Raw genomic sequence first — 12263 nt, 5'->3', positions numbered from 1 at the left:
TGCCTTGCCCAGGGTTGCCCTGGCAACTGTTGCTGGCCCCCAAAGCGGAAGTGGGCGGGTCCAGGCGCCCTTAAGCCCCCTGCCATGCCAAGGGTTGCCCTGGCAACTGTTGCTGGCCCCCAAAGCGGAAGTGGGCGGGTCCAGGCGCCCTTAAGCCTCCTGCCTTGCCCAGGCTTTCCCTGGCAACTGTTGCTGGCCCCCAAAGCGGAAGTGGGCGGGTCCTGGCGCCCTTAAGCCCCCTGCCTTGCCCAGGGTTGCCTTGGCAACTGTTGCTGGCCCCCAAAGCGGAAGTGGGCGGGTCCAGGAACCCTTAAGCCCTCTGCCATGCCCAGGGTTGCCCTGGCAACTGTTGCTGGCCCCCAAAGCGGAAGTGGGCGGGTCCATGCGCCCTTAAGCCCCCTGCCATGCCCAGGGTTGCCCTGGCAACTGTTGCTGGCCACCAAAGCGGAAGTGGGCGGGTCCTGGCGCCCTAATCCACCTGTCATGCCAAGGGTTGCCCTGGCAACTGTTGCTGGCCCCCAAAGCGGAAGTGGGTGGGTCCAGGCGCCCTTAAGCCTCCTGCCTTGCCCAGGTTTGCCCTGGCAACTGTTGCTGGCCCCCAAAGCGAAAGTGGGCGGGTCCAGGCGCCCTTAAGCCCCCTGCCATGCCCAGGGTTGCCCTTGCAACTGTTGCTGGCCCCCAAAGCGGAAGTGGGCGGGTCCAGGCGCCCTTAAGCCCCCTGCCTTGCCCAGGGTTGCCCTGGCAACTGTTGCTGGCCCCCAAAGCGGAAGTGGGCGGGTCCAGGCGCCCTTAAGCCCCCTGCCATGCCCAGGGTTGCCCTGGCAACTGTTGCTGGCCCCCAAAGCGGAAGTGGGCGGGTCAAGGCGCCCTTAAGCCCCCTGCCATGCCCAGGGTTGTCCTAGCAACTGTTGCTGGCCCCCAAAGCGGAAGTGGGCGGGTCCTGGCGCCCTTAAGCCCCCTGCCTTGCCCAGGGTTGCCCTAGCAACTGTTGCTGGCCCCCAAAGCGGAAGTGGGCGGGTCCAGGAACCCTTAAGCCCTCTGCCATGCCCAGAGTTGCCCTGGCAACTGTTGCTGGCCCCCAAAGCGGAAGTGGGCGGGTCCATGCGCCCTTAAGCCCCCTGCCATGCCCAGGGTTGCCCTGGCAACTGTTGCTGGCCACCAAAGCGGAAGTGGGCGGGTCCTGGCGCCCTAATCCACCTGTCATGCCAAGGGTTGCCCTGGCAACTGTTGCTGGCCCCCAAAGCGGAAGTGGGTGGGTCCAGGCGCCCTTAAGCCTCCTGCCTTGCCCAGGTTTGCCCTGGCAACTGTTGCTGGCCCCCAAAGCGGAAGTGGGCGGGTCCAGGCGCCCTTAAGCCCCCTGCCATGCCCAGGGTTGCCCTTGCAACTGTTGCTGGCCCCCAAAGCGGAAGTGGGCGGGTCCAGGCGCCCTTAAGCCCCCTGCCTTGCCCAGGGTTGCCCTGGCAACTGTTGCTGGCCCCCAAAGCGGAAGTGGGCGGGTCCAGGCGCCCTTAAGCCCCCTGCCATGCCCAGGGTTGTCCTAGCAACTGTTGCTGGCCCCCAAAGCGGAAGTGGGCGGGTCCTGGCGCCCTTAAGCCCCCTGCCTTGCCCAGGGTTGCCCTGGCAACTGTTGCTGGCCCCCAAAGCGGAAGTGGGCGGGTTCAGGCGCCCTTAAGCCCCCTGCCATGCCCAGGGTTGCCCTGGCAACTGTTGCTGGCCCCCAAAGCGGAAGTGGGCGGGTCCTGGCGCCCTTAAGCCCCCGGCCTTGCCCAGGGTTGCCCTGGCAACTGTTGCTGGCCCCCAAAGCGGAAGTGGGCGGGTCCAGGCGCCCTTAAGCCCCCTGCCATGCCAAGGGTTGCCCTGGCAACTGTTGCTGGCCCCCAAAGCGGAAGTGGGCGGGTCCAGGCGCCCTTAAGCCTCCTGCCTTGCCCAGGCTTTCCCTGGCAACTGTTGCTGGCCCCCAAAGCGGAAGTGGGCGGGTCCTGGCGCCCTTAAGCCCCCTGCCTTGCCCAGGGTTGCCTTGGCAACTGTTGCTGGCCCCCAAAGCGGAAGTGGGCGGGTCCAGGAACCCTTAAGCCCTCTGCCATGCCCAGGGTTGCCCTGGCAACTGTTGCTGGCCCCCAAAGCGGAAGTGGGCGGGTCCATGCGCCCTTAAGCCCCCTGCCATGCCCAGGGTTGCCCTGGCAACTGTTGCTGGCCACCAAAGCGGAAGTGGGCGGGTCCTGGCGCCCTAATCCACCTGTCATGCCAAGGGTTGCCCTGGCAACTGTTGCTGGCCCCCAAAGCGGAAGTGGGTGGGTCCAGGCGCCCTTAAGCCTCCTGCCTTGCCCAGGTTTGCCCTGGCAACTGTTGCTGGCCCCCAAAGCGAAAGTGGGCGGGTCCAGGCGCCCTTAAGCCCCCTGCCATGCCCAGGGTTGCCCTTGCAACTGTTGCTGGCCCCCAAAGCGGAAGTGGGCGGGTCCAGGCGCCCTTAAGCCCCCTGCCTTGCCCAGGGTTGCCCTGGCAACTGTTGCTGGCCCCCAAAGCGGAAGTGGGCGGGTCCAGGCGCCCTTAAGCCCCCTGCCATGCCCAGGGTTGCCCTGGCAACTGTTGCTGGCCCCCAAAGCGGAAGTGGGCGGGTCAAGGCGCCCTTAAGCCCCCTGCCATGCCCAGGGTTGTCCTAGCAACTGTTGCTGGCCCCCAAAGCGGAAGTGGGCGGGTCCTGGCGCCCTTAAGCCCCCTGCCTTGCCCAGGGTTGCCCTAGCAACTGTTGCTGGCCCCCAAAGCGGAAGTGGGCGGGTCCAGGAACCCTTAAGCCCTCTGCCATGCCCAGGGTTGCCCTGGCAACTGTTGCTGGCCCCCAAAGCGGAAGTGGGCGGGTCCATGCGCCCTTAAGCCCCCTGCCATGCCCAGGGTTGCCCTGGCAACTGTTGCTGGCCACCAAAGCGGAAGTGGGCGGGTCCTGGCGCCCTAATCCACCTGTCATGCCAAGGGTTGCCCTGGCAACTGTTGCTGGCCCCCAAAGCGGAAGTGGGTGGGTCCAGGCGCCCTTAAGCCTCCTGCCTTGCCCAGGTTTGCCCTGGCAACTGTTGCTGGCCCCCAAAGCGGAAGTGGGCGGGTCCAGGCGCCCTTAAGCCCCCTGCCATGCCCAGGGTTGCCCTTGCAACTGTTGCTGGCCCCCAAAGCGGAAGTGGGCGGGTCCAGGCGCCCTTAAGCCCCCTGCCTTGCCCAGGGTTGCCCTGGCAACTGTTGCTGGCCCCCAAAGCGGAAGTGGGCGGGTCCAGGCGCCCTTAAGCCCCCTGCCATGCCCAGGGTTGTCCTAGCAACTGTTGCTGGCCCCCAAAGCGGAAGTGGGCGGGTCCTGGCGCCCTTAAGCCCCCTGCCTTGCCCAGGGTTGCCCTGGCAACTGTTGCTGGCCCCCAAAGCGGAAGTGGGCGGGTTCAGGCGCCCTTAAGCCCCCTGCCATGCCCAGGGTTGCCCTGGCAACTGTTGCTGGCCCCCAAAGCGGAAGTGGGCGGGTCCTGGCGCCCTTAAGCCCCCTGCCTTGCCCAGGGTTGCCCTGGCAACTGTTGCTGGCCCCCAAAGCGGAAGTGGGCGGGTCCAGGAACCCTTAAGCCCTCTGCCATGCCCAGGGTTGCCCTGGCAACTGTTGCTGGCCCCCAAAGCGGAAGTGGGCGGGTCCAGGTGCCCTTAAGCCCCCTGCCATGCCCAGGGTTGCCCTGGCAACTGTTGCTGGCCCCCAAAGCGGAAGTGGGCAGGTCCAGGCACCCTTAAGCTACCTGCCATGCCAAGGGTTGCCCTGGCAACTGTTGCTGGCCCCCAAAGCGGAAGTGGGAGGGTCCAGGCGCCCTTAAGCCTCCTGCCTTGCCCAGGCTTTCCCTGGCAACTGTTGCTGGCCCCCAAAGCGGAAGTGGGCGGGACCTGGTGCCCTTAAGCCCCCTGCCATGCCCAGGGTTGCCCTGGCAACTGTTGCTGGCCCCCAAAGCGGAAGTGGGCGGGTCCAGGCGCCCTTAAGCCCCCTGCCTTGCCCAGGGTTGCCCTGGCAACTGTTGCTGGCCCCCAAAGTGGAAGTGGGCGGGTCCAGGCGCCCTTAAGCCCCCTGCCATGCCCAGGGTTGTCCTAGCAACTGTTGCTGGCCCCCAAAGCGGAAGTGGGCGGGTCCTGGCGCCCTTAAGCCCCCTGCCTTGCCCAGGGTTGCCCTGGCAACTGTTGCTGGCCCCCAAAGCGGAAGTGGGCGGGTTCAGGCGCCCTTAAGCCCCCTGCCATGCCCAGGGTTGCCCTGGCAACTGTTGCTGGCCCCCAAAGCGGAAGTGGGCGGGTCCTGGCGCCCTTAAGCCCCCTGCCTTGCCCAGGGTTGCCCTGGCAACTGTTGCTGGCCCCCAAAGCGGAAGTGGGCGGGTCCAGGAACCCTTAAGCCCTCTGCCATGCCCAGGGTTGCCCTGGCAACTGTTGCTGGCCCCCAAAGCGGAAGTGGGCGGGTCCAGGCGCCCTTAAGCCCCCTGCCATGCCCAGGGTTGCCCTGGCAACTGTTGCTGGCCCCCAAAGCGGAAGTGGGCAGGTCCAGGCGCCCTTAAGCTACCTGTCATGCCAAGGGTTGCCCTGGCAACTGTTGCTGGTCCCCAAAGCGGAAGTGGGCGGGTCCAGGCGCCCTTAAGCCTCCTGCCTTGCCCAGGCTTTCCCTGGCAACTGTTGCTGGCCCCCAAAGCGGAAGTGGGCGGGTCCTGGCGCCCTTAAGCCCCCTGCCTTGCCCAGGGTTGCCTTGGCAACTGTTGCTGGCCCCCAAAGCGGAAGTGGGCGGGTCCAGGAACCCTTAAGCCCTCTGCCATGCCCAGGGTTGCCCTGGCAACTGTTGCTGGCCCCCAAAGCGGAAGTGGGCGGGTCCATGCGCCCTTAAGCCCCCTGCCATGCCCAGGGTTGCCCTGGCAACTGTTGCTGGCCACCAAAGCGGAAGTGGGCGGGTCCTGGCGCCCTAATCCACCTGTCATGCCAAGGGTTGCCCTGGCAACTGTTGCTGGCCCCCAAAGCGGAAGTGGGTGGGTCCAGGCGCCCTTAAGCCTCCTGCCTTGCCCAGGTTTGCCCTGGCAACTGTTGCTGGCCCCCAAAGCGGAAGTGGGCGGGTCCAGGCGCCCTTAAGCCCCCTGCCATGCCCAGGGTTGCCCTTGCAACTGTTGCTGGCCCCCAAAGCGGAAGTGGGCGGGTCCAGGCGCCCTTAAGCCCCCTGCCTTGCCCAGGGTTGCCCTGGCAACTGTTGCTGGCCCCCAAAGCGGAAGTGGGCGGGTCCAGGCGCCCTTAAGCCCCCTGCCATGCCCAGGGTTGTCCTAGCAACTGTTGCTGGCCCCCAAAGCGGAAGTGGGCGGGTCCTGGCGCCCTTAAGCCCCCTGCCTTGCCCAGGGTTGCCCTGGCAACTGTTTCTGGCCCCCAAAGCGGAAGTGGGCGGGTTCAGGCGCCCTTAAGCCCCCTGCCATGCCCAGGGTTGCCCTGGCAACTGTTGCTGGCCCCCAAAGCGGAAGTGGGCGGGTCCTGGCGCCCTTAAGCCCCCTGCCTTGCCCAGGGTTGCCCTGGCAACTTTTGCTGGCCCCCAAAGCAGAAGTGGGCGGGTCCAGGAACCCTTAAGCCCTCTGCCATGCCCAGGGTTGCCCTGGCAACTGTTGCTGGCCCCCAAAGCGGAAGTGGGCGGGTCCAGGCGCCCTTAAGCCCCCTGCCATGCCCAGGGTTGCCCTGGCAACTGTTGCTGGCCCCCAAAGCGGAAGTGGGCAGGTCCAGGCACCCTTAAGCTACCTGCCATGCCAAGGGTTGCCCTGGCAACTGTTGCTGGCCCCCAAAGCGGAAGTGGGAGGGTCCAGGCGCCCTTAAGCCTCCTGCCTTGCCCAGGCTTTCCCTGGCAACTGTTGCTGGCCCCCAAAGCGGAAGTGGGCGGGACCTGGTGCCCTTAAGCCCCCTGCCATGCCCAGGGTTGCCCTGGCAACTGTTGCTGGCCCCAAAAGCGGAAGTGGGCGGGTCCAGGCGCCCTTAAGCCCCCTGCCTTGCCCAGGGTTGCCCTGGCAACTGTTGCTGGCCCCCAAAGCGGAAGTGGGCGGGTCCAGGCGCCCTTAAGCCCCCTGCCTTGCCCAGGGTTGCCCTGGCAACTGTTGCTGGCCCCCAAAGCGGAAGTGGGCGGGTCCAGGCGCCCTTAAGCCCCCTGCCATGCCAAGGGTTGCCCTGGCAACTGTTGCTGGCCCCCAAAGCGGAAGTGGGCGGGTCCAGGCGCCCTTAAGCCTCCTGCCTTGCCCAGGCTTTCCCTGGCAACTGTTGCTGGCCCCCAAAGCGGAAGTGGGCGGGTCCTGGCGCCCTTAAGCCCCCTGCCTTGCCCAGGGTTGCCTTGGCAACTGTTGCTGGCCCCCAAAGCGGAAGTGGGCGGGTCCAGGAACCCTTAAGCCCTCTGCCATGCCCAGGGTTGCCCTGGCAACTGTTGCTGGCCCCCAAAGCGGAAGTGGGCGGGTATATGCGCCCTTAAGCCCCCTGCCATGCCCAGGGTTGCCCTGGCAACTGTTGCTGGCCACCAAAGCGGAAGTGGGCGGGTCCTGGCGCCCTAATCCACCTGTCATGCCAAGGGTTGCCCTGGCAACTGTTGCTGGCCCCCAAAGCGGAAGTGGGTGGGTCCAGGCGCCCTTAAGCCTCCTGCCTTGCCCAGGTTTGCCCTGGCAACTGTTGCTGGCCCCCAAAGCGGAAGTGGGCGGGTCCAGGCGCCCTTAAGCCCCCTGCCATGCCCAGGGTTGCCCTTGCAACTGTTGCTGGCCCCCAAAGCGGAAGTGGGCGGGTCCAGGCGCCCTTAAGCCCCCTGCCTTGCCCAGGGTTGCCCTGGCAACTGTTGCTGGCCCCCAAAGCGGAAGTGGGCGGGTCCAGGCGCCCTTAAGCCCCCTGCCATGCCCAGGGTTGCCCTGGCAACTGTTGCTGGCCCCCAAAGCGGAAGTGGGCGGGTCCAGGCGCCCTTAAGCCCCCTGCCATGCCCAGGGTTGTCCTAGCAACTGTTGCTGGCCCCCAAAGCGGAATTTGGCGGGTCCTGGCGCCCTTAAGCCCCCTGCCTTGCCCAGGGTTGCCCTAGCAACTGTTGCTGGCCCCCAAAGCGGAAGTGGGCGGGTCCAGGAACCCTTAAGCCCTCTGCCATGCCCAGGGTTGCCCTGGCAACTGTTGCTGGCCCCCAAAGCGGAAGTGGGCGGGTCCATGCGCCCTTAAGCCCCCTGCCATGCCCAGGGTTGCCCTGGCAACTGTTGCTGGCCACCAAAGCGGAAGTGGGCGGGTCCTGGCGCCCTAATCCACCTGTCATGCCAAGGGTTGCCCTGGCAACTGTTGCTGGCCCCCAAAGCGGAAGTGGGTGGGTCCAGGCGCCCTTAAGCCTCCTGCCTTGCCCAGGTTTGCCCTGGCAACTGTTGCTGGCCCCCAAAGCGGAAGTGGGCGGGTCCAGGCGCCCTTAAGCCCCCTGCCATGCCCAGGGTTGCCCTTGCAACTGTTGCTGGCCCCCAAAGCGGAAGTGGGCGGGTCCAGGCGCCCTTAAGCCCCCTGCCTTGCCCAGGGTTGCCCTGGCAACTGTTGCTGGCCCCCAAAGCGGAAGTGGGCGGGTCCAGGCGCCCTTAAGCCCCCTGCCATGCCCAGGGTTGTCCTAGCAACTGTTGCTGGCCCCCAAAGCGGAAGTGGGCGGGTCCTGGCGCCGTTAAGCCCCCTGCCTTGCCCAGGGTTGCCCTGGCAACTGTTGCTGGCCCCCAAATCGGAAGTGGGCGGGTTCAGGCGCCCTTAAGCCCCCTGCCATGCCCAGGGTTGCCCTGGCAACTGTTGCTGGCCCCCAAAGCGGAAGTGGGCGGGACCTGGCGCCCTTAAGCCCCCTGCCATGCCCAGGGTTTCCCTGGCAACTGTTGCTGTCCCCCAAAGCGAAAGTGGGCGGGGCCTATCGCCATTAAGCCCCTGCCATGCCCTGGGTTGCCCTGGCAACTGTTGCTGGCCCCCAAAGCGGAAGTGGGCGGGTCCAGGCGCCCTTAAGCCCCCTGCCATGCCCAGGGTTGCCCTGGCAACTGTTGCTGGCCCTCAAAGCGGAAGTGGGCGGGTCAAGGCGCCCTTAAGCCCCCTGCCATGCCCAGGGTTATCCTGGCAACTGTTGCTGGCCCCCAAAGCGGAAGTGGGCGGGTCCAGGCGCCCTTAATCCCCCTGCCTTGCCCAGGATTGCCCTGGCAACTGTTGCTGGCCCCCAAAGCGGAAGTGGGCGGGTCCAGGCGCCCTTAAGCCCCCTGCCTTGCCCAGGGTTGCCCTGGCAACTGTTGCTGGCCCCCAAAGCGGAAGTGGGCGGGTCCAGGCGCCCTTAAGCCCCCTGCCATGCCCAAGGTTGCCCTGGCAACTGTTGCTGGCCCCCAAAGCGGAAGCGGGCGGGTCCAGGCGCCCTTAAGCCTCCTGCCATGCCCTGGGTTACCCTGGTAACTGTTGCTGGCCCCCAAAGCGGAAGTGGGCGGGTCCAGGTGCCCTTAAGCCCTCTGCCATGCCCAGGGTTGCCCTGGCAACTGTTGCTTTCCCCAAAAGCGGAAGTGGGCGGGGCCTATCGCCATTAAGCCCCTGCCATGCCCTGGGTTACCCTGGCTACTGTTGCTGGCCCCCAAAGCGGAAGTGGGCGGGTCCAGGCGCCCTTAAGCCCCCTGCCATGCCCAGGGTTGCCCTGGCAACTGTTGCTGGCCCTCAAAGCGGAAGTGGGCGGGTCAAGGCGCCCTTAAGCCCCCTGCCATGCCCAGGGTTATCCTGGCAACTGTTGCTGGCCCCCAAAGTGGAAGTGGGCGGGTCCAGGCGCCCTTAATCCCCCTGCCTTGCCCAGGATTGCCCTGGCAACTGTTGCTGGCCCCCAAAGCGGAAGTGGGCGGGTCCAGGCGCCCTTAAGCCCCCTTCCATGCCCAGGGTTGCCCTGGCAACTGTTGCTGGCCCCCAAAGCGGAAGCGGGCGGGTCCAGGCGCCCTTAAGCCTCCTGCCTTGCCCTGGGTTGCCCTGGCAACTGTTGCTGGCCCCCAAAGCGGAAGTGGGCGGGTCCTGGCGCCCTTAAGTCCCCTGCCATGCCCAGGGTTGCCCTTGCAACTGTTGCTGGCCCCCAAAGCAGAAGTGGGCGGGGCCTGGCGCCTTTAAGCCCCCTGCCATGCCCTGGGTTGCCCTGGCAACTGTTGCTGGCCCCCAAAGCGGAAGTGGGCAGGTCCAGGCACCCTTAAGCTACCTGCCATTCCAAGGGTTGCCCTGGCAACTGTTGCTGGCCCCCAAAGCGGAAGTGGGCGGGGCCTGGCGCCTTTAAGCCCCCTGCCATGCCCTGGGTTGCCCTGGCAACTGTTGCTGGCCCCCAAAGCGGAAGTGGGCGGGTCCAGGCGCCCTTAAGCCTCCTGCCTTGCCCAGGTTTGCCCTGGCAACTGTTGCTGGCCCCCAAAGCGGAAGTGGTCGGATCCAGGAACACCCTTAAGCCCCCTGCCTTGCCCAGGGTTGCCCTGGCAACTGTTGCTGGCCCCCTAAGCGAAAGTGGGCGGGTCCAGGCGCCCTTAAGCCTCCTGCCTTGCCCAGGTTTGCCCTGGCAACTGTTGCTGGCCCCCAAAGCGGAAGTGGGCGGATCCAGGAACACCCTTAAGGCCCCTGCCTTGCCCAGGGTTGCCCTGGCAACTGTTGCTGGCCCCCAAAGCGGAAGTGGGCGGGACCTGGCGCCCTTAAGTCCCCTGCCATGCCCAGAGTTGCCATTGCAACTGTTGCTGGCCCCCAAAGCGGAAGTGGGCGGGTCCAGGCGCCCTTTAGCCCCCTGCCATGCCCAGGGTTGCCATGGCAACTGTTGCTGGCCACCAAAGCGGAAGTGGGCGGGTCCTGGCGCCCTAATCCACCTGTCATGCCCAGGGTTGCCCTGGCAACTGTTGCTGGCCCCCAAAGCGGAAGTGGGCGGGTCCTGGCGCCCTTAAGCCCCCTGCCTTGCCCAGGGTTGCCCTGGCAACTGTTGCTGGCCCCCAAAGCGGAAGTGGGCGGGTTCAGACGCCCTTAAGCCCCCTGCCATGCCCAGGGTTGCCCTGGCAACTGTTGCTGGCCCCCAAAGCGGAAGTGGGCGGGTCCTGGCGCCCTTAAGCCCCCTGCCTTGCCCAGGGTTGCCCTGGCAACTGTTGCTGGCCCCCAAAGCGGAAGTGGGCGGGTCCAGGAACCCTTAAGCCCTCTGCCATGCCCAGGGTTGCTCTGGCAACTGTTGCTGGCCCCCAAAGCAGAAGTGGGCGGGTCCAGGCGCCCTTAAGCCCCCTGCCTTGCCCAGGGTTGCCCTGGCAACTGTTGCTGGCCCCCAAAGCGGAAGTGGGCGGGTCCAGGCGCCCTTAAGCCCCCTGCCATGCCCAGGGTTGTCCTAGCAACTGTTGCTGGCCCCCAAAGCGGAAGTGGGCGGGTCCTGGCGCCCTTAAGCCCCCTGCCTTGCCCAGGGTTGCCCTGGCAACTGTTGCTGGCCCCCAAAGCGGAAGTGGGCGGGTTCAGGCGCCCTTAAGCCCCCTGCCATGCCCAGGGTTGCCCTGGCAACTGTTGCTGGCCCCCAAAGCGGAAGTGGGCGGGTCCTGGCGCCCTTAAGCCCCCTGCCTTGCCCAGGGTTGCCCTGGCAACTGTTGCTGGCCCCCAAAGCGGAAGTGGGCGGGTCCAGGAACCCTTAAGCCCTCTGCCATGCCCAGGGTTGCCCTGGCAACTGTTGCTGGCCCCCAAAGCGGAAGTGGGCGGGTCCAGGCGCCCTTAAGCCCCCTGCCATGCCCAGGGTTGCCCTGGCAACTGTTGCTGGCCCCCAAAGCGGAAGTGGGCAGGTCCAGGCACCCTTAAGCTACCTGCCATGCCAAGGGTTGCCCTGGCAACTGTTGCTGGCCCCCAAAGCGGAAGTGGGAGGGTCCAGGCGCCCTTAAGCCTCCTGCCTTGCCCAGGCTTTCCCTGGCAACTGTTGCTGGCCCCCAAAGCGGAAGTGGGCGGGGCCTGGCGCCTTTAAGCCCCCTGCCATGCCCTGGGTTGCCCTGGCAACTGTTGCTGGCCCCCAAAGCGGAAGTGGGCAGGTCCAGGAGCCCTTAAGCTACCTGCCATGCCAAGGGTTGCCCTGGCAACTGTTGCTGGCCCCCAAAGCGGAAGTGGGCAAGTCCAGGCGCCCTTAAGCCCCCTGCCATGCCCAGGGTTGCCCTGGCAACTTTTGCTGGCCCCCAAAGCGGAAGTGGGCAGGTCCAGGCGCCCTTAAGCTACCTGCCATGCCAAGGGTTGCCCTGGCAACTGTTGCTGGCCCCCAAAGCGGAAGTGGGCAGGTCCAGGCGCCCTTAAGCTACCTGCCATGCCAAGGGTTGCCCTGGCAACTGTTGCTGGCCCCCAAAGCGGAAGTGGGCAGGTCCAGGCGCCCTTAAGCTACCTGCCATGCCAAGGGTTGCCCTGGCAACTGTTGCTGGCCCCCAAAGCGGAAGTGGGCGGGTCCAGGCGCCCTTAAGCCCCCTGCCATGCCCAGGGTTGCCCTGGCAACTGTTGCTGGCCCCCAAAGCGGAAGTGGGCAGGTCCAGGCGCCCTTAAGCTACCTGCCATGAAAAGGGTTGCCCTGGCAACTGTTGCTGGCCCCCAAAGCGGAAGTGGGCAGGAACTGGCGCCCTTAAGCCCCCTGCCATGCCCAGGGTTGCCCTGGCAACTGTTGCTGGCCCCCAAAGCGGAAGTGGGCGTGTTCAGGCGCCCTTAAGCCTCCTGCCTTGCCCTGGGTTGCCCTGGCAACTGTTGCTGGCCCCGAAAGCGGAAGTGGGCGGGTCCTGGCGCCCTTAAGCCTCCTGCCTTGCCCAGGCTTTCCCTGGCAACTGTTGCTGGCCCCCAAAGCGGAAGTGGGAGGGTCCTGGCGCCCTTAAGCCCCCTGCCTTGCCCAGGGTTGCCTTGGCAACTGTTGCTGGCCCCCAAAGCGGAAGTGGGCGGGTCCAGGAACCCTAAAGCCCTCTGCCATGCCCAGGGTTGCCCTGGCAACTGTTGCTGGCCCCTAAAACGGAAGTGGGCGGGTCCAGGCGCCCTTAAGCCCCCTGCCATGCCCAGGGTTGCCCTGGCAACTGTTGCTGGCCACCAAAGCGGAAGTGGGCGGGTCCTGGCGCCCTAATCCACCTGTCATGCCCAGGGTTGCCCTGGCAACTGTTGCTGGCCCCCAAAGCGGAAGTGGGCGGGTCCAGGCGCCCTTAAGCCTCCTGCCTTGCCCAGGTTTGCCCTGGCAACTGTTGCTGGCCCCCAAAGCGGAAGTGGGCGGGTCCTGGCGCCCTTAAGTCCCCTGCCATGCCCAGAGTTGCCCTTGCAACTGT

Source organism: Crinia signifera, chromosome 11 (assembly GCF_055691185.1).
Source record: "Crinia signifera chromosome 11, ASM5569118v1, whole genome shotgun sequence".
Classification (NCBI taxonomy): domain Eukaryota; kingdom Metazoa; phylum Chordata; class Amphibia; order Anura; family Myobatrachidae; genus Crinia; species Crinia signifera.
This window is presented reverse-complemented; position numbering follows the sequence as displayed.